The following is a 22265-nucleotide window of genomic DNA, read 5'->3' as shown; positions in this document are numbered from 1 at the left end:
TATATAGAGTCCCGTAGATCTTGGCTCAGTTCTGTAAGTAAACCTTACTTCACGCATGTAGGGATTCCTCCACATTTCTTTATTTAGTGTTATAAAGAGCCTTAGCGACTGTTTAAAAAGCTAAGCATACGTGTTTGTGGTTTATAATATTTTTACTTCCTGTGGAAGCCGTTGCTCACACGGAAACGCCATTATAACTGTAAGCTATTTATACACGTTATCACTGCAGGAAACACGCTTTGGGGAAGCGGGACATTATTGATGTTAATATTGTTTTGCAATAACATTAATAATATGCGATTATCATTAATTTTGTTATTCAAAGCGTCTTTGGAAAAACGCCACAATAAATCTTCTTATTTGGACAAACGCCATGATAAAGCTAACTTAATATGGCTATACACCTCAACACGCAACGCCATTGACGGCAATGGTGGGGAAAACCCACTCAGGGGAGAAAACCCCCTTGGGGAGGGGGGCAAATGAATGCGCTACAACCTTCATTATGTGACCTTTGGTCATCGTGTCATGTTTGGTTGAGATTGGATAAGTGAGGACGGAATGTATTGGCGTCAGAAATTCATCAGACAGACGGACAGACACAAATGGCGTATTTTAGTGCGATTATTATTATACTAGCTGAAACTCGTGGAACATCCACGGAAGGGAGGATGTGGTGTATGGATAGAGTGTACCATTATGGATGGCATAGGGGATTTGCTTGTCCGAGTAAGAGTTAGGAAGAAAGATGAGAATGAAGAGTGCGTATATGAACAACGATCGCCGACACCGGCACAAATGCATGCTCTGGATTGTCCACTCAGTGGACGGCTTGCTTTCGCCTTCGCCTGTCCAATCAGTGGACGGCTTGCTTCGCCTTTGCCCAGCAGACGCCAATACGATGGCGTCGTAAGATGGCGTCGTATCGGCAGTTAATCGGATGCTTTTGGGCCCCAACATCGGCTAATTCAGATTTTTCGAGTAAGGCTGTACGTGATAAACAAAGAGCGCGGTTCGTATATCATAAATCCATTAGTGCCGTGGGCATCGGGTCCCTGGGTGCGGCATAAAAGGGATAACAAAGTCGAGTCCTTACGCTATTATTATATAGACTAGCCGAAACCCGTGGAACATCCACGGAAGGGAGGATGTGGTGTATGGATAGAGTGTACCATTATGGATGGCATAGGGTATTTGCTTGTCCGAGTAAGAGTTAGGAAGAAAGATGAGAATGAAGAGTGCGTATATGAACAACGATCGCCGACACCGGCACAAATGCATGCTCTGGATTGTCCACTAAGTGGACGGCTTGCTTCGCCTTCGCCCAGCAGACGCCAATACGATGGCGTCGTAAGATGGCGTCGTATCGGCAGTTAATCGGATGCTTTTGGGCCCCAACGTCAGCTAATTCAGATTTTTCGAGTAAGGCTGTACGTGATAAACAAAGAGCGCGGTTCGTATATCGTACATCCATTAGTGCCGTGGGCATCGGGTCCCTGGGTGCGGCATAAAAGGGATAACAAAGTCGAGTCCTTACGCTATTATTATATAGACTAGCCGAAACCCGTGGAACATCCACGGAAGGGAGGATGTGGTGTATGGATAGAGTGGACCATTATGGATGGCATAGGGGATTTGCTTGTCCGAGTAAGAGTTAGGAAGAAAGATGAGAATGAAGAGTGCGTATATGAACAACGTATTTATTGCAATCTACTTAAATGACAACGCTACGATATACTTTTGAAAATATCACGTACTGTCTCGAAGTCAATGGCATCCTTTTATCTCTTTGTATACAACTCTGATTTCTACCTTATCGTGAACAGGGTAAAGCCTAATTTGATAATCATGAACGGTGGCAGATGCAGGAGTTGGTGAAACGAAAGGGGGGGGGGGGGTGATCATGACCTACCCTATGCCAATATGACTCAGCCAGCTGATTCAGAGACAACGCAGGAATTGCAAAGTTACCATCATATTGAGTCAACTTACACACTGGCTAGCACGTAGCAGCCAGTCTTTGAGGAACAATAAACTGCTCTATTCACGGTGCTTAGGTTAATCCTTCAAATCATTTCAAAACAACCCAATGTTGACGAAGCATGGCATACGAGGCCCGTTCAAAAATCATGAACGGTGGCAGATGCAGGAGTTGGTGAGACGAAAGGGGGGGGAGGGGCTGATCATGACCTACCCGACGCCACATGGCCTACGCCATTTGTTGAGATCATGGCCACAACGGAAACACAACAACTGGATAGGTAGTGCCTCGGCCTACGCATACGTTTCGTCACTCGGCGAAGTACACTTTGTTTTAAGCTTTCAGAAGCTGAAGCCTTGGTGCGCCTTCGCCCAGCAGACGCCAATACGATGGAGTCGTAAGATGGCGTCGTATGGGCCGTTAATCGAATGCTTTTGGGCCCCAACGTCGGCTAATTCAGATTTTTCGAGTATGGCTGCAGGTGATAAACAAAGAGCGCGGTTCGTAGATCGTAAATCCATTAGTGCCGTGGGCATCGGGTCACTGGGTGCGGCGTAAAAGGGATAACAAAGTCGAGTCCTTACTGTATTATTATATAGACTAGCCGAAACCGGTGGAACATCCACGGGAGGATGTGGTGTATGGATAGAGTGTACCATTATGGATGGCATAGGGGATTTGCTTGTCCGAGTAAGAGTTAGGAAGAAAGATGAGAATGAAGAGTGCGTATATGAACAACGTATTTATTGCAATCTACATAAATGACAACGCTACGATATACTTTTGAAAAATGAATGGATTCGTAATAGGAATCGGCATAGCACCACTTTGGCCATTTTTTATGAGACTATATGGTGTGGGTTGGATTTGTGTGAACAAAATCAAGAAAAAGGCGACACTTTGTAGAATCCAACTTACACTGTGTATAAAGTGTCACCTCCTGACTTTGTATTTTATATTGTTAGAGACAAAACAAACACTAAATAACATAGCCACATACCAAAAACGTGTATTTTCAATTTTCACTTGTGCAAAAATGCTACTCACAATTACATCGCCTGTGCGTCGGCCTGTGATTGAGCCAGAGAGTTGGCCTGTGAGTCAACTTCCTTTCCAATGTCTGCAAGAGTTGAAATACTGATTGTGCATGTGTAAAATTATATGAAAGAAGAACATGCATATCAATAGACTTTGCCATTGAAAAGGAGCGCAGCTGTCAATAGAAAAGGATGTCTGACATCAATTTGACATTATTGCACAGGAAATGACAAACAAAGAAACAGTTCATTTCCATCGGGTAATATTACGATGAGAGATCAGCCGATACCTTTATTATTTCCATCAGCATCCATGGCACTTAGGGGAAAAAAAAACGTGGCATCAGCCAGCCGCAGCCAACTATCACGTACCGTCTCAAAGTCAATGCCATCCTTTTATCTCTTCGTATACACCTCACTGATTTCTACCTTATCGTGAACAGGGTAAAGCCTACTTTGATAATCATGAACGGTGGCAGATGCAGGAGCGAAACGTAAGCGTAGGCCTCGGCCCTACCTATCCAGTTGTTGTTTCCGTTGTGTAAGGGGGGAAAAAAACAAACATTTTGGCCTCAGACCTTTGAGAGTACGTCGTTCCGTGAACTTTTTGAACGGGCCTCGTATGCCATGCTTCATCAACGTTGGGTTGTTTTTAAATGATTTGAAGGATTAACTTAAGCACCGTGAATAGAGCAGATACTGATGGGCTGCTGATCGGTTTCACTTCGTTGTTATCACAGTATATGGAAGAAATTATGGTAAACCCACCTGATGAGGTTAGCGTACACCGCCATCGATGACACCGGCACAAATGACGGAACAGATGGATTCTTCTTCATCGCATTGCATCGCATTCTCTTCCTGTGAAACTGTTTCATAGAACTGTGTCGTTTATGTACATTTTTAGCCGCGTCGCAGACGCTGCTCATAGAGTGCACTCTGCTGTTGTTGTTGTTACCACGTCTTCTTCTTCTTCTTCTTCTTCTTCTTCTTGTTGTTGTTCTTGCAGAGAAGACAAAACCTCAAAGCTCCACCCATTCTGGGAACCATAGCTCCACCCATTCTGGGAGAGCCTTCATATAAACAAATATCCACCATTTTATTAACTCGCATAGCTTTGAGGCCTGTTTTGTAGGCCCGTGGTGTCTTCCTCTCTCACACAGTTTTCTTTCAAATCAAATTCGATATATCATTTCATTTTTCACAGTCGCTAACATAGTTTTAGACTCGGTTGAAAAAAAACGGGAAGAAAATGCGATGAAAGTTGCCCTTTATAGAACGAAATGAATTCTCAAAGGCCTGTAACTTCAAGTCCATTGACATATTATTTTTTTTAATCGCGGCATGCTCAGTCATACACCGCCCGAAATAAGAGACGGGAAATTGCCGAGATATATATTTTTTTACATCGCGGCATGGTCAGTCATACACCGCCTGAAATAACAGACGGGAAAATGCCGAGATATATTAAAAATTCGTCCATTTGATGACAATCGTCACGATGAAATATTTAATTTATACGTCGTCACAATAATGTGGAGAGAGGAGCATAGCTTCGTTCACGTGTCGCCACACACGGGAAATTGCCGAGATATATATTTTTTTCAATCGCGGCATGGTCAGTCATACACCGCCTGAAATAACAGACGGGAAAATGCCGAGATATATTAAAAATTCGTCGCCACACACGGGAAATTGCCGAGATATATTTTCACTTTGCACAAAAATAACATCAAGTAATCGAATCAATAGGAATGTCCTGTGCTTATAACATCGACGTTATAGGCACAGCTGCATCTAGGCATTGTGTAACATCGACGTTATAGGCACAGCTGCATCTAGGCATTGTGTAACATCGACGCGGCTTTTGTTTTAATTAAAACTTTTTGTACTTGTTATTTTATTACATTCACGTAGTTTCACTTTCTTGACTTCGTGGAGCTTCAATCTTTTGTGGTTCAAAAAAATAAAATAAAGATGGATTCTTCTTCATCGCATCTAGTGTATGCGGTTATGTTGCAATTAACAGGGGAGTGAAACTTTCATATAGAATCTTGAAACTGGTACTTATTGACTTCTTTAGATCACATAGGACTCAAAACCACCTGTTTCCAATTTTTTCCAGCATGGATACGCACTAAATCCAAGATGGCGGCCATTTAACACGATAATCGCTTAATTGCCAACTATTTTGGACATTTGTAATGGATATAGTTGTCCAGTATATCGTTTTATAGGTTTTTTTGGTCACTGAATTCATTGAAGTACTTCTATTGTAGCGGCTACCGCTGGGTTTTCACAATCGCCTTGCACCTATCAAGGACGCGGAGCGATCACCATGCCGGGCTCGTCCAGGACGCCCAGGCAGGCCCGCGCTCAACTTGCCAGGCCTCGGTCGGGACGCCCGGGCAGGCTCGCCCTCAACTTGCCAGGCCGCAGCCAGGACGCTGGGCCACGCCCCCTCTCGCCTTTCCTGGGCAAACGCTCCGGGATAATATGTATATATTGTTGCGGATATGGGACTTGGCCTCAATATCCGCTTGTAAATACTCCCCTATTTCCCCAATACTCCCCAACTATCCCCAATCCCCCATTCCCTAGTCCCATTGCCTGTAAATAACACTCTGTAGAACCGACCTTCCCCTTTTTCCCCCATTAAATGTCGTGCCCAGGTCCACCGCATCTCACGTAGACAACTTTCGGACATCTTGCTAGTTATTCTTAGTCTATGTCAGTTAAGGACTCGTTTCCATTAATTCTGACTCTTCGTTGCACCAGAATGTGATTATATGGCACCAGTAGTGAGTTTAGGACCTTCCCATACCTCCTCCCATCTTCTTCCCCAAACAACAACTACAACAACAACTACAACAACAACTACAACAACTACAACAACGGCGCGCGGGGAGTGTGCGTCCTCACTCCGGCTCGGTTAGCCGCCATTACCCATGCGCTCCGACGGGGTTACCACGAAGGGGCTCCTTGTCAGCCCCTCGTCAAGGGCGGAGCCGGTAACCCCCCCGCACGCACCCAATGAGAAGCAACGGGCCGATTCCATCTGGGGTGGAGCTAACGAGCCGAGGGCGTGTCACTCCCCACCGGATATACGCAGCGACTTACCGGATGTGAGGTCAGATGCGCCCCGAGCTTGAAGAAGAGACAAGTCGCGACCTCCAAGCGCTGAGCGAGCTCCACGCATCGACCCGGTATTGCAGTACCTCCGAGAACGGTGCACCTTGAGCCATCGACTGCCCGCTTTCCTTGCCATCAATCCCCGTGTGAGTCAGCCTTTGTCCTGTTTATCTGTCGTCTGTCGGGGCTAATATGAGAGTGTGTCTAAGTGCCTGCCTTTCTATGCTGTCCCTCTTGTCGTTGTAATCTGACCTTCCGCCATAATATAACCTCCTCCGGAGGTCTTGAGAACCGTATCCCTGGTGTCGTGTCATTTTAATCCCAGCCGTTGTGTCCTTTTCCTTCATTGAATTAGCGTAGCGCGACTCGGCAACGTTCGAGTATAATCGGGTAACTTGTGCAGACACGGCGGCCATTCCGCTCGGCCCACCATAACATCAAAGTCGTGTCTGTAACAATTGGTGTCAGGAGTGTCGGATTCGGACCTGGGACTAAATTTGTTAGGCCCAAATTTTGGGAAGTAGAATTCGATCCGGAGCGCGTTTTACGCGCTCGACATTATAACAGCGAAATTTGATTTGTTTTACGGAAATAAAAACCCGAATTTTGAAAGTCGCGCTATGGCGGATCAAGACAGCTGGGGTCCGGTAGAGGAGAGTGAGGCAGGGTCGGTCCAGGACCAAATTGAGGGACGCGAGGAGAGCGAAGCAGCGAGGGTAGCAGACGCACAAAATGGAGCCTCGCTGGTCACGGCGACCGCGCCCGCGACCGTGGTAGCGCCGCCGATGGATTGGGGCCTATTTATGGAACAAATAAAGGCCTTTATGGTTAAGTCGGGTGAAGAAATGAAGGACGAGATGAGGGCTAATAGTCAGCAATTGGGAAACCAAATTGTGGGATTGAGGGCTGATAGTGAGCGATTAGAGGGCCAAATGGGGGCAATGAGGGACGAAGCGAGGGGTACCGGTGAGGGGTTAGACAATAATTTTAAGGGATTAGACAAGAAATTTGAGGGGTTAGACAATAATTTTAAGGGATTAGACAAGAAATTTGGGAAGTTAGACAATAATTTTGAGGAGTTAGACAAGAAATTTGGGAAGTTAGACAATAATTTTGAGGAGTTAGACAAGAAATTTGGGAAGTTAGATAATAATTTTGAGGAGTTAGACAAGAAATTTGGGAAGTTAGACAATAATTTTGAGGGGTTAGACAACGGGATAAAAGAGGTGAGAAATGGGTTAATGGGGGTAGAAAACAGAATGGCCGCTCAAGAGAATCAAATGGAAGGGATGCAAAAAGGGTTAGAGGGGTTAGAAAACACCATGGAAGGCAAATTGAGGGACATGAGGGACCAAGCGGAAAGGGAAGTTAAACAAATGGGGCAGCAGATAGAGGGGGTCAGAATGGGGGTAGAAACCAAACTGGATGCTCACAGGGAGGAAATGGAGCAGGTGAAGGTGGCATCTGGGCAGGAGATGCAAGTGATGGGAGAGGAGATCAGAAGAGGAGTGAGTGAGGAGGTCGGAGGAGTGCGCGAGGAGGTGAGGCACTGTAAGGAGCACATGGAGAAGGAGGTGAGAAAGGGGACTGTAAAGTTACAAGGGGGCATAGAGGACCTGACGCAGGAGGTGGAGCAGCTGACGGTGGGACAGACGGAGTTAGTGGAGCAGGTTCAAAGGAACACTGCGGTATTAGGAGGTTTAAAAGCGACACAGAAAGAACTAAAAGATGACTTGGTAGCGACGAAGAGGGAATGTCAGATGGTACGTGAGGGACTGACAACGAGGCTGGACGAGGTGATAGAGGTAATGGAGACGAAGGACCGGCAGGTGAGGACGCACATGGAAACGGTCAAGGTAGCCTTGGAGGACGAGCTTGAGGAGACGTACCGGGGAATAAAAGAGGTGAAGCAGAAATTAGAAGAAGTGGAAGAAGGGGTGAGCGAAATTAAGAAGCGACGGAGAGGGGATAAGAAAGAGATAAAAGAGGAAGTAAAAGAATTGGTCCAAAGTCTGTGTTTGGATCGTGATGATGTGCTCATTAACCGGATGAGGGATTCGCAGGTGATGGAGGAGAAGCGAAGAGGAAGAGGACCCGGTGTAAGTGGTGACCAATATGGTCGTGCGTATGATGCGCCAGGGGATTTAAGAAGCTTGGGGGTCGAGATGGACCCGGGTGTTCGTGAGAGGCCATTGGTGAAGTGTGCGACAGGTCTGGTGTGCGAAAAAGAAGGTGTGCGAGAAAGTCCGACTCTGGGGTGTGTGAGGAAAAAGTGCGTGCCAAGGAGTGAGGGTGCTGGCGAGAGTGAGTCGGTCATAGCGCGTGTGCGAGGGGGCACATGGAAGCGCGGTGTGGTAAGTGTTACAGAGGGTGTAACGGGAGAGTGTGCGCGAGAAAGGTGTGTGACGGACAGGTGCATGAGGAAAGAGTGCGCTGTCAAGAGTAAGGGTGAGTGCGCTGTCAAGAATGGAGGTGAGAGTGGTGAGAGTGACACGGAGCGTGAGTTGGTGGTGACAGGTGAGAAAGGAAGCACACCTGGAATGGTAGAGCGTGAGTGGGAATGCACGCTGGAGTTGGTGGTGAGGCACGTGGTTGGGTGTGCGAATGAGAGCACACCTGTGATTGTCACAGAGGAGGGGGTGCGAAGAGGTGTGTTGGTGAGGTGTGCGACCAACGAATGTGTGCCAAAGTGTTCGGTGGTCAGGTGTGTGACCAAGGCTGTGAGTGGAATGAGCGTACCTGGGTGTGTTAGAGAAGGTATGACGAGGAGCATGGAAACGGCTGCATGTATGAGCAAGAAAGGGGTAGCGTATGCGTATAAGCATGCAGGGAAGGCATCGACGTTAAACGGAGCAGCGGTTAGGTCGACTTTTAGCCGAAGCGGGCCCTCGGTGCGTGCCGGGCCTCGCTTTGAACGGCCGCGTCCGTGCTCCACTAGGCGGAGCTGGCAGCCCGATAGAAAGGGTCGTCATGGCGACCACTTTTTGGTGAGACGTGTCGGCAGGTCGAGAGCGGGACATTGGATGGCTCCGTGCCGAGATGGTGCGTGGGATCTCGGCACGGGTAAGCCCCCGTCCCTGCACCGAATGCCGGACGCATCCAGCCGCTGCCACGAAACAACCCGCATTCATTGCTCGGCTTTACGAAGCCGGGCTTTGGACAGGAATTGGTGCACCGAGAGGCATTAGTGAGTAGACTGGGTGATGAGGTTAGTGTTTTGGACCCAAAATTAGAGAAAAACAAAATTTGATGATTGGCAAAGGATTGGCAGTAGTGATTGGCAGATGATGGGTAGTGATTGGCAAATTTTTGATTTGTGGAAATTTGATGTGCAAAATTGGTAGTGAGCGATGGGCCCGGTGGGTAAGGCTGGCATCCCTGCCGCCCTTCCCATGTGGGGCAAATGCGCAATAGCTTATGGGGTGTATGGCAGTGAAAACTAGCCCGGGTGGGTTAGGATATATCGTGGATAGGGCCCTAGAAGATGACATTAGGTGACGTTAAGATTAGATAGTGACTGATACCTGTAGTGGGGACGCAGGTAGATTAGTGTGGATGATAATGACGAGGGAGCGCAATAGTTTAAAGGGACGACTGGGAAGCGCAAGTTTCAGAAGGGAGTAGTTAGCTGAGATGATGCCGTGTGTGTGAGGATGGAACAGGTGTGATTGCACAGGTGTGCAACTGGACAGGTGTGGGGAGCAGTGTATGAGTAGTGAGTGTTGTGGATCAGCGCGAATGCGCTTGGGGAGAGAAGGGTGCAGGTGGCACCAGGTGTGAGAGCACAGGCGTGCAAGTACAGGTGTGTGGAGAGAGTTGGAGTAAGTGGTACGGAGTGGTGTGCATGGTGCGAAGGTGTGGATGGGGGAAGAGTGGACCCCTTTCACGAGTACCCGGGGCGGGTAGTGTAAGTGTTAGGTAGAGGGTATAGGTAAATTGTGGGTGGATATTGGCATCTGTGGTGCGGTTGCAGAATGGTGTTGTGAATGGGTGCATTAGTGTTGTGGAAATGGCTGGGCGTGTAGCCTGTTAGTGTGTGTAGTTGGTTGGGCACTCCACCACTGTGAGGATGTCGGCCAGGTGAGGCCGCAGGTGGGCTCTGGGAGCCGGTAGTTGTGAGTGGGTGCCTGAGGATCCCGGGTGTGGATCGGGCAGCCCAGTGCCAGAGAGGGCACCGAGTGGGGAGAGCGCCAGAGGGCCTTCCCCAGGTAGTTAGGTTAGGGTAAGGAGCAGGTAAGCTCGGAGGCAACTGCAGTGGTGGAGGTGTGCAGGTGGGTAGACCCGCTGGGAGAGGTACACGCCACAGCCCAGAAATTGTGCGAGGGCACCGGGAGATGAATCGGGGGAGTGAGACCCCAAATTGAAAAGCACCACAGTTTGGCCAATGGGAATTGGTTTTTAGAACCCATAGTGTAAGAGGGCCAATGGTTTGGCAGGAGAAAGACCCCGGGTAGTGTAAAGTTGTTAAAGTCATTTAGGAAATAGTTAGGATTGATGAACCTGTCGCACCATACGCAGCCACTTACCTGAGGTGATGATGATGACTCCACACCTGTGTTTTCTTTGTTCTGTTGCAGGAAGTAAGGACTGCTGTTGGATTGGTGAGACGCATCACGACGTGGATGAGACATTGGGGTGATTCCATCTCTCCCTCCTTAGGAGGGACTGATGATGAATTGGTAATGGCAAATTTTGATGTTCAGTTGGAGATGGCAAATTTTGATGTTGAGTTGAAAATGGCAAATTTGATTGGTTAGGAGGGAGAGAAGACGAATTTGGTTTATGGGATGAACGGGGAAGACAGTAGGGACATTTGTTGATTGGTAAAATAGATGTTTATGGGTAGTGTTGTGTTTTGTGGATACAGTAAGGGGTAAGGGAGGGGCCATGTAGGTTACCTGGTGGGGGGGGGGGCGTACGGTAGGAACGTACCTGTCTCACCTGGTTCCCATGTGCCCCCAGTGTGCATCATCTTATATTGCATGCACTTTTGCGCCCTTACCACCTTACTCACTTGTCTGCTTCTTTTGTCTCCCACCTCCGAGGATCTGGCTTTGGGGCAGAGAGAGAGGAGAGAGAGGTGCTGGCTACGCAGTTGTGGGCCTGCACTTTCGCTGCTTGCTGCCTGGATCGATACACCATATGGACCGCAATGTTGTGGCCACCCACAATGGACCGCAGTTCTTTTGCGGCCAAGCACCACCCATGGATGGACCTATGGGTCAACGTGGCACCTATGCCATACAAGGTGAACCACTAACAGTTGGCCCCCTGACGGCCACAATAGAGAAATGGACGCGGTTGGCGCCTTTCTTTATTTTTTTTGAAAGAGGCAAGAACACCAAGTGCACCACATGAAGGCAAGACCAGCGGCAGAACATCGGCCGGCTGCGACACCACCGGTGATTTATAAACACTTTATTGGTGCACCGGATGGTGCTGACTGTGTGATGGGGTGGTGCTTTTGGTGCTGGGAAGGGGTGCTCTGCACATTATTAAAGGCCGTAAGGCCACAGAGCACTCGTGGGTTGGTGTATCGATGCTGGCATGCGTGCTCTCTCTATGCATAACATCTGCATGTGTTCCTCCAAAAACAGGTCCTGGATCGTAGTGTAAATAGCAGCGTAGTCTTGTAAATAATGCTCCCTACCGGCTGTATGTTTAGTTTGCGAATTCTTTCCGGATTCGGTTATCCTGTGGGTGTGTTTCCGTGAGGAGAAGGGTGCAACGTCGCAGGGGGACATATTTACTCATTTGTGAATATCTGTAAAACTGTCGCACTCAGGGTAGAGTTAATAGTAGAGGGAACTACATCTGAGTGCAAACTAAAATAGGTAAAAATTTATCGGGTCGGGATGCCCCGAGGGTAGAGAAGGGTGCAATGTTGCGGATATGGGACTTGGCCTCAATATCCGCTTGTAAATACTCCCCTATTTCCCCAATACTCCCCAACTATCCCCAATCCCCCATTCCCTAGTCCCATTGCCTGTAAATAACACTCTGTAGAACCGACCTTCCCCTTTTTCCCCCATTAAATGTCGTGCCCAGGTCCACCGCATCTCACGTAGACAACTTTCGGACATCTTGCTAGTTATTCTTAGTCTATGTCAGTTAAGGACTCGTTTCCATTAATTCTGACTCTTCGTTGCACCAGAATGTGATTATATGGCACCAGTAGTGAGTTTAGGACCTTCCCATACCTCCTCCCATCTTCTTCCCCAAACAACAACTACAACAACAACTACAACAACAACTACAACAACAACTACAACAATGGCGCGCGGGGAGTGTGCGTCCTCACTCCGGCTCGGTTAGCCGCCATTACCCATGCGCTCCGACGGGGTTACCACGAAGGGGCTCCTTGTCAGCCCCTCGTCAAGGGCGGAGCCGGTAACCCCCCCGCACGCACCCAATGAGAAGCAACGGGCCGATTCCATCTGGGGCAGAGCTAACGAGCCGAGGGCGTGTCACTCCCCGCCGGATATACGCAGCGACTTACCGGATGTGAGGTCAGATGCGCCCCGAGCTTGAAGAAGAGACAAGTCGCGACCTCCAAGCGCTGAGCGAGCTCCACGCATCGACCCGATATTGCAGTACCTCCGAGAACGGTGCACCTTGAGCCATCGACTGCCCGCTTTCCTTGCCATCAATCCCCGTGTGAGTCAGCCTTTGTCCTGTTTATCTGTCGTCTGTCGGGGCTAATATAAGAGTGTGTCTAAGTGCCTGCCTTTCTATGCTGTCCCTCTTGTCGTTGTAATCTGACCTTCCGCCCTAATATAACCTCCTCCGGAGGTCTTGAGAACCGTATCCCTGGTGTCGTGTCATTTTAATCCCAGCCGTTGTGTCCTTTTCCTTCATTGAATTAGCGTAGCGCGACTCGGCAACGTTCGAGTATAATCGGGTAACTTGTGCGGACACAGCGGCCATTCCGCTCGGCCCACCATAACATCAAAGTCGTGTCTGTAACAATATATTGCTGCCCGATAAACGGGCTTTTCAGAGTGCCTGAGTGTTTGGTTTGATTAAAGCAACTCGGATGAATTCCAGCTTTTTGTTGCGTCCATTCTTCCGATCGACGTGGGAGCCCCAGCTCCTTCATTGGTGACCTACCGACATGGACACGGCAGTCGCCCTTAAACTGCCTACCTTCTGGGAGGCTCACGCGGCGGTTTGGTTCGCACAGGCGGATTCCCTGTTCGCCCTGCGAGGCATCACGGCCGACGACACCCGCTTCCACCATGTGGTAGCAGCGCTCGGTTCGGCCACCGCGGCCCGCGCCCTGAGCCTCCTCGAGAGCCCGCCAGCCGCTGACAAATACGGCGCGATTAAGAAGCTTCTCCTCGACGCTTTCGCCCTCCCATCGGCGGAACGCGCACGGCGCCTGCTCGACCTGCCCGAGCTCGGTGACACGCGCCCTTCCGAGCGAATGGACTACATGCTTTCACTGCTTGGCGAGCACTCTCCGGCATTCCTGTTCCGGGAGCTGTTCCTCCGTCAGCTGCCTAACCCGGTACGCCTCGCCCTGGCAAGCACGACGATCACAGATCCCCGGGCCCTTGCCAGAGAAGCCGACAAGATCTCCGCCGCAGGTCAGCGCATCGCAGCGGCGACATGGGACCCACCGCCGTCCGACGCAACACCCATGGCGCCCGAGCACCCGGCACGGTCGACGACCGAACTGCCGACGCAATTGGCGGCCGCTACACCGAGCCGACCACCTCCAGCACGACGACCGGGGCCTCCACCTGACCAAGCGTGGTGTTACTATCATGCCAGGTTCGGACAGAAGGCCCGGACATGCCGACCCCCGTGCACCTTCGGCAGGCCGGGAAACGGCCGGGCCGGCGTTCATTACCAGCCATGAGCGCCGGCCACACGGGCAACTTACTGTTCATCACGGATAAAGCGTCCGGACGGCGCTTCCTGTGCGACACCGGCGCCCAACTGAGCGTCATACCCGCCTCTGACCAGGACAGGCAGTCCGCGGTTTGCGGCCCCTCCTTGGTTGCGGCCAACGGATCGACCATCCGCACCTTCGGCCCGCGCAACGTCACCCTCTGCTTCGGCGGCCAATGCTTTGCTTGGACATTTGTAACCGCAAACGTGCCCATGGCTCTGCTGGGCGCCGACTTCCTCTGCGCACACGGACTGCTGGTGGACGTCCAACGGCGTCGTTTAATCAACGCTGAAACCTTCAGCTCCCTGGTATGCACATTGAGCAGCTCCGCGCCGACCGAGCTGGCATGCGCCGTCCCGGCGGCGAACGAGTTTGCTCGCCTGCTCACGGAGTTCCCGGCCCTCACGCGGCCGACGTTTTCGGCCGTCGCAGTACGGCATGGGATCGAGCACCACATACCAACCACGGGCCCGCCGGTCTACGCCAGGGCCTGCCGCCTCGACCCAGCCAAGCTCGCCGTGGCGAAGGCCGAATTCGACGCGTTGGAGCACCTCGGCATCGTGCGGCGCTCCGATAGCGCGTGGGCCTCGCCACTGCACATCGTGCCAAAGCCGGGGGGTGGATGGCGCCCGTGTGGCGACTACCGCCGTCTCAATGACGCTACCACCCCCGACAGGTACCCGATCCCGCATATCCAAGACTTCTCCGCCCGTCTGGCGGGACGGGTCATTTTTTCGAAAATTGATCTCATACGGGGATATCACCAGGTACCTGTCAGGGCGGCCGACGTCCCTAAAACGGCAGTCATCACGTCGTTTGGCTTATTCGAATTCTTGCGGATGCCGTTTGGTCTCAAGAACGCGGCTCAGGCGTTCCAGCGCTTGATGGATGGCGTGCTGCGTGACCTGCCGTTCCTTTTCGTTTACCTGGACGACATCCTCGTCGCCAGCACGTCCCGGGCCGAGCACCTCCTCCACCTCCGAACACTGTTCGGGCGCCTCAGCGAGCACGGCCTCATCGTCAACCCGGCCAAATGCCACTTCGGCACGACGGCCGTTGATTTTTTGGGCCACCACATCACCAAGAACGGGGCCGTGCCGCTGCCAACCAAGGTCGAGGCCATCACCACGTTCCCGCGTCCCCGCACCATAAAGGCCCTGCAGGAATTCCTGGGAATGGTGAATTTTTATCACCGCTTCGTGCCCCGCGCTGCTCAACTCATGCGGCCCCTCTACGAAGCCCTCCGGGGCAAGCCGGCCAAGCACGACATCGCCTGGTCCGCAGCAATGGATGCGGCCTTCCAAAGCTCAAAGCGCGCCCTCGCCGACACAACACTGCTCGCTCACCCGGTGCTCAACGCTCCCATCGCCCTCACCACGGATGCCTCCGACTACGCGGTGGGCGCCGTACATGAGCAATGGGTGAACAGGGTTTGGCAGCCACTCGCTTTTTTCAGCCGGCAGCTCCGGCCGAACGAGCTCAAATACAGCACTTTGACCGGGAGCTCCTCGGTCTACACCTGGCCGTCCGCCATTTCCGCCACCTCCTGGAGGGCCGACCTTTCACAGCGTTCGTCGACCACAAGCCGTTGGTTTACGCCATGGCCAAGGTCACGGAGCCGTGGTCGGCCCGCCAACAGCGCCACCTCTCCGCCGTGTCGGAGTTTACCACAGACATCCGGCACGTCGCCGGCAAAAACAACGCCGTGGCCGACTGTCTTTCCCGGGCCAGCGCGAACGCGGTCCACCTGGGCGTGGACTTTGCGCTTATGGCGGCGGACCAAACCACCAACACCACGGTGCAAGCCCTCCGGGCGGCGGACACGGGCCTCCGCCTGGCCGACATCCCCTTCGCGGACACTGTCCTGCTCTGCGACGTCTCCCAAGGCCAGCCTCGCCCCATCGTGCCCGTCACCTGGCAACGCCGCATCTTCGCCTCCCTCCACGGCCTTTCCCACCCGGGCCGGAAAGCTTCCCAGAAGCTGGTGTCGGCGCGATTCGTCTGGCACGGCCTTCGTCGGGACGTCCGCGATTGGACCAGCACCTGCACGGCCTGCCAACGGGCCAAGGTCCACCGACACACCCAGGCCCCGCTGGCACCTTTCACCGTGCCCGAACGACGTTTCGACCACGTCAACGTGGATCTGGTGGGCCACCTCCCCCTGTCACGGGGGTTCACACACCTGCTCACCATGGTGGACAGGACCACCAGGTGGCCGGAGGCCGTTCCCCTCGTCTCCACCACCACCGCCGACGTGGCGCAGGCTTTCATCGCCACCTGGGTCGCCCGCTTCGGCGCACCGGCGGACATCTCGTCAGACCGCGGACCACAGTTCACCTCCGAGCTGTGGGGCACGGTCGCCCGCAACCTGGGGGTCAAGCTCCACCGTACTACGGCCTACCACCCCCAAGCAAACGGGTTGTGCGAGCGATTCCACCGCTCCATGAAGGCCGCGCTCATGGCCGGCCTTCAAGACGGCGGTTGGGCCGACCGGCTGCCGTGGGTCCTTTTGGGCCTCCGCACGGCCCCCAAGGAGGACCTCCAGGCATCCACCGCCGAACTGGTCTATGGCCAGGCGCTACGCGTCCCGGGCGAATTCGTGCCTGACGCTACCAGTCCCTGGTCCGCAGCTCACCAGCGCTCGGAACTCCAGGAGGCCGCCTGACGGTTTGCCCCCGTGCCAACATCCCACCACGGTGACCCCCAGTCCTACGTCCCCCCAGCACTTCGCACAGCGGAGTATGTTTTTGTGCATCACGACGCACATCGGGGGCCACTCCGGCCGCCGTACGACGGGCCCTTCCGGGTGCTGCGACGGGACGACAAGTCGTTCGTCATCGACATCGGCGGCAGGTCGGACCGGATTGCGGTGGACCGCCTCAAGCCGGCGCACGTGGACGTCGACCACCCACCACGGGTGGCCCTTCCGCCGTGGCGAGACCGCCCCCCGTCCACGGTGCCCCCCACTCGACCGCCCACCACCACACCGGACCCCCTCCCACGACCCGCCAGGGGTCGCTTCGGCCGGGTCATCAGGACCCCCCTCAAATTGACCCTGCCGGTGCAAGTCGATTCTGGGGGGACGTGTGTAGCGGCTACCGCTGGGTTTTCACAATCGCCTTGCACCTATCAAGGACGCGGAGCGATCACCATGCCGGGCTCGTCCAGGACGCCCGGGCAGGCCCGCGCTCAACTTGCCAGGCCTCGGTCGGGACGCCCGGGCATGCCCGGGCATGCCCGGGCAGGCTCGCCCTCAACTTGCCAGGCCGCAGCCAGGACGCTGGGCCACGCCCCCTCTCGCCTTTCCTGGGCAAACGCTCCGGGATAATATGTATATATATTGCTGCCCGATAAACAAGCTTTTCAGAGTGCCTGAGTGTTTGGTTTGATTAAAGCAACTCGGATGAATTCCAGCTTTTTGTCGCGTCCATTCTTCCGATCGACGTGGGAGCCCCAGCTCCTTCAGTGCCACAGGAGCTCCACAGCATGGTGCTTTGGATCATGAAAGGTACAACTACAGTTAAAACTGAAGCTCGTGCACAAGAGTTTAATAGATCTGCGTCAATCGTCTCTCGGCAAATAGTACAAGCCCACAAATCTAATCGGCAACTCCTGTATGACCCAAAATCACCAGTGGCTGCGTCGTAATAGATGGCATGGCTCTCGTGCAGGAGATGGTTGTTCGGAAGGATGGTATAAAGTGTTGCCGAGACCCGTCAGGCTGTTATTCATTCAACATTCGAAGTGTTGACAACAAGTCGCGAGGCTACAGTGACATACGTAGTATACTTATTATTCGATAACTACACTGTTACAAACTCCATGAAGGACAGAACGAGACAGCTCCGAACAGCAGGAAGAGCACAAGACAAGGGATACAAAATAGAAGATTCCACACCGATCAAAGACTTTAAGGTATTCCAAGGAACCAAGGAAACCAAAGCCAACCTCGTGCTATACCTTGCACAAAAATCTGTCCAGCTGTGCAAACTGCCGATCACTACCCACACACACAAAGGTGTTATGTCTTCCCAATCAAACATGGTGAACATCACAAGTACACAGGAGGAAGCCGACACGTTACTGGTCATGTATGCAGTAGCAGTGAGTAGTTTGGGTAATACACCACATATATACTCCTCTGACACAGATGTGTTGGTGCTCGCTCTGCGCAGGGTCCCAAACCTCAACACAGAGAGTCTCATCATCATGGGCTCTGGTGATCGACGACGGAAGATTAAACTCAAACCTATCTACATGGCCATCGGCGCAGAACGTGCAGCAGCTTTGCCAGGATTCCACGCGCTCACTGGATGTGATACCACTGGCCACATCCAGGGAAAGGGAAAGCCTACTTGCTTCAAATCCTTCATGAAGGCTAGTGATGACGTAATCCATGCACTAGCTGGGCTTGGTGTTGGTGTGTATCCATCTCCGGAGGTGTTGGCTGGTTGTGAAAAGTTCGTGTGTCAGCTCTTCAAACCTGGTTATGAATCAGCTAAAGCACTCCGATGGCATATGTTCAAGCAACTCAAGGGCAACCAGGGTGTAGAGAAACTACCTCCAACTCAAGGATCCATAACTGAACACATTCTGCGAGCACACTTCCAAGCTAACATTTGGGTGCAGGACACAGTAGCTGTTCCAAGTCTTCTAGATCCAGTATCGTTGGGATGGAAACAACTAGATGACGGACGTTGTGTTCCTGTGACGTCGAAAGTTCCACCGGTACCAGAGGCTGTCGTCGGCCTCGTGAAGTGTTCATGTATTGCCAGCAAATGCAGTGGACGGTGTTCTTGCAAGACCAATAATCTGTCATGCACAGAGCTTTGCAAGTGTGAAGGTGCTGAAGGATCATGCACTAATGTTGCAAATGAGGAGACAGAGAGTGATGATGATGATGACAGCGACAGTGATGACTAATAACGTGGCAGTAATAACTAGCATCCGGATACATGTATAATTGAGCATCCAATTTGATATGTGTATGAACACCATTTTGTTTTCCCCATGATTGTTAGATACATAACATGCCTAGGTAAATTTCCATAACACAAGTATGTTGATAAATGGTTTGATTTTTCTGTATATGGTGGCCACCATCTTGGACTTATTCTACGACATTAATGAAAACATTGAAAACTTCTTAAAGAAGTAACATACTTGGTAGAAAATAATATATTGTAATCACAAAAATGTCCTCAGCTTATCATTATACATGTACGTAAATAAATGGTTCAGATATAAAAATATCGTATTTTTTCGAAATTTGGTGGACGCCATCTTGGATGTTGTCAATGGATATGAATGAAAACATTGAAGACAGTCTATTTCATACAACCATATGTAGATACAAATATATTGTAATCAAAAGCATGTCCATAATAAACTTATCATTGTGCATATATTGAATACGTTGGTTCAAATATAACGATTTATTGCTTTTTCGGTATATGCTGGCGGCCATCTTGAATTTTGCCACTGGACATAAATTAAAAAATTGGAAACAGGTTGTTTTGTGTTCAGTGTGATCATAGAAAGTAAAAAATCACAAGTTTGCAGATTCTATATGAACCGTTCACTAAATAACACAACGACCTACACTAATCGCATTCTCTTCCTGTGAAACTGTTTCTCCATTTAACGTTTCCAAAATCAAAACTTCAAAAACTTCTTCACTTCGATTCGAAAAAACTTCAAACTTCAAAAAACGTTTCCAAAACGTCACTCCATTTAACTTTATTAAAATGACGATAAAGACCATTTGACCATCGCCTTCGCCCAGCAGACGCCAATACGATGGTGTCGTAAGATGGCGTCGTATCGGCCGATAATCGGATGCTTTTGGGTCCCAAAGTCGGCGAATTCAGATTTTTCGAGTATGGCTGTACGTGATAAACAAAGAGCGCGGTTCGTGGATGGAAAATGCATTAGTGCCGTGGGCATCGGGTCACTGGGTGCGGCGTAAAAGGGATAACAAAGTCGAGTCCTTACGGTATTATTATATAGATATTGATATATATGTATATATATAGGTATGTATGTATATAGCTACTAGTGTGGTATGTATTGCGTAGGCAATAACAAACCGTGCTTCATACGTAGGTACATAAAACGAGCAAATGAAAGCTTTATGCTTATACTTATCGGCAAGCATCACCGACCTCCTGATGCACATCAATTTAGTTGTATTTATTTTAGAGACGCATTTACGGTTTTAACGTAAATTTTAAATGAGGTTTTTATTTCACAGCTTACAGTTACAGAAATTACAATTTTCAAATGCTCGATATTGATTGAGGTTTTTCTTTTTTTTTAAGGACGCGTTTGCGGTTTTATACATAAATTTTATTTTATGGACGCTTTTCTTTTTTTCGTTTACAGACATTATTATCATGTTTATTTCACAGTTTTAGTTAAATAACTTACAATTTTCAAATGCTCGATTTTAATTGAGGTTTTTTTTAACGTAAATTTGCAATTTACAGACGCTTTCCGACATTTCTGTGATGTTTCTTGATGTCCATCAGCACGCTACATTTCAGCTTTCCACTACACCCGGAAGGTACCAAACATTAATACAGTATGCATACTGTTGTATCCTGCTGGAAAAAAATCCTTCTGGAAAAATCCATCAGTCAGTGGTTAGAAAGAGCTTTATATATTTTTCATACACACACACATATATATATATATATATTATTATTATTATTATTATTATTGTTATTTACTAAATATATACACACTAGCAAGTGTGTGAGTGTGTCCCTGTGTGTGTGTGTGTGTGCCCGTGTGTGTGTGTGTGTGTGTGTGTGTGTGTGTGTGTGTGTGTCCGTGTGTGTGTGGTTTTTTAGATCTAAAGCTCAAAGGTCAAGGCTGCATAAAATCATCAATTTTCATTTTGTATTTTTTAAAAACTATTTTCGTTATTTTGACCACATGGAAGAAGAAGAAGAAGATCTCTGAATACAAACGGACGCGGACCGACTTTGCATTTTGAGACACTTTCTGGTTTAGCAGTTGCGACTGGTATTGTGATACTGATATAGTGCGACCCCCACAATGTGATAAGCCACAATGTGATACATATACCACACTGTGATAAGCTCCACAATGCCACAAAGTTGGAAGCACACAATTATTGTCAATAATTATTTCATTGTATGCTGTAGCATCAAGATTTCCCTTCACTGGAACTAAGGGGCCTAGCCCAAACCATGAAAAACAGCCCCAGACCATTATTCCTCCTCCACCAAATTTTACAGTTGGCACTATGCATTTGGGCAGGTAGCGTTCCCTGGCATCCGCCAAACCCAGATTCGTCCGTCGAACTGCCAGATGGTGAAGCGTGATTCATTAATCCAGAGAACGTGATTCCACTGCTCCAGAGTCCAATGGCGGCGAGCTTTACACCACTCCAGCTGACGCCTGGCATTGCTCATGGTGATCATAGGCTTGTATGCAGCTGCTTGGCTATAGAAACCCATTTCATGAAGCTCCAGACGAACAGTTGTTGTGCTGTCGTTGCTTCCAGAGGCAGTTTGGAACTCGACAGTGAGTGATGCAACCAAGGACAGATGATTTTTATGCATTAAGCGCTTCAGCACTCGGCGGTCTTGTTCTGTGTGCTAGTGTGGCCTACCACTTCGTGGCTGAGCTGTTGTTGCTCCTAGACGTTTCCACTTCACAATAGCCAAACTTACAGTTCACAGGGGCTGCTCTAGCAGGGCAGAAATTTGTTGAACTGACTTGTTGGAAAGGTGGCATCCTATGACGGTGCCACATTGAAAGTCACTGAGCTCTTCAGTACGACCCGTTCTAATGCCATAGTTTGTCTATGGAGATTGCATGGCTGTGTGCTTGATTATATATACCTGTCAGCAATGGGTGTGGCTGAAATAGGCGAATCCACGAATTAGAAGGGGTGTCCACATACTTTTGGGCATGTAGTGTATATACAGTCATGTGAAAAAGTAAGTACACCCCATAGTCAGGTTCACTATGTAATTTCGCTGGAATTTTTGGGGGATTTGGAAAACTATATATTTTTGGAAACTATATTGTACAATCAGTCAGAAAACCAATGTTGCTATTTGCACAGACTCCTGTATGGCGGCCATCTTGGATTTTCAAAATTGCTGCCGTAGAACTAATTTTTCTCAATATCTCAGCTTCTAAATAACATAGAGCTTTGATTCTAATGGCTAAACATACATTT

The 22265-nt window shown here is 50.1% G+C and overlaps 1 long non-coding RNA gene across 1 annotated transcript in view; it reads right to left on the bottom strand.

Moving 5' to 3' along the window:
- Positions 1-22265, bottom strand: part of LOC137419181 (uncharacterized) — a 90320-nt gene that overhangs the window by 7012 nt on the left and 61043 nt on the right. Inside the window, exon 2 of the long non-coding RNA XR_013622026.1 lies at positions 3029-3101. This is a non-coding gene — a long non-coding RNA (uncharacterized LOC137419181). The remainder of the gene's footprint in view (positions 1-3028; positions 3102-22265) is intronic.

The sequence above is a fragment of the Myxine glutinosa genome, chromosome 1 (assembly GCF_964187855.1).
Source record: "Myxine glutinosa chromosome 1, kmMyxGlut1.1, whole genome shotgun sequence".
Lineage (NCBI taxonomy): Eukaryota > Metazoa > Chordata > Myxini > Myxiniformes > Myxinidae > Myxine > Myxine glutinosa.
Note: the sequence above shows the minus strand (reverse complement) of the source record. Positions and strands in the feature narration are given on the sequence as shown.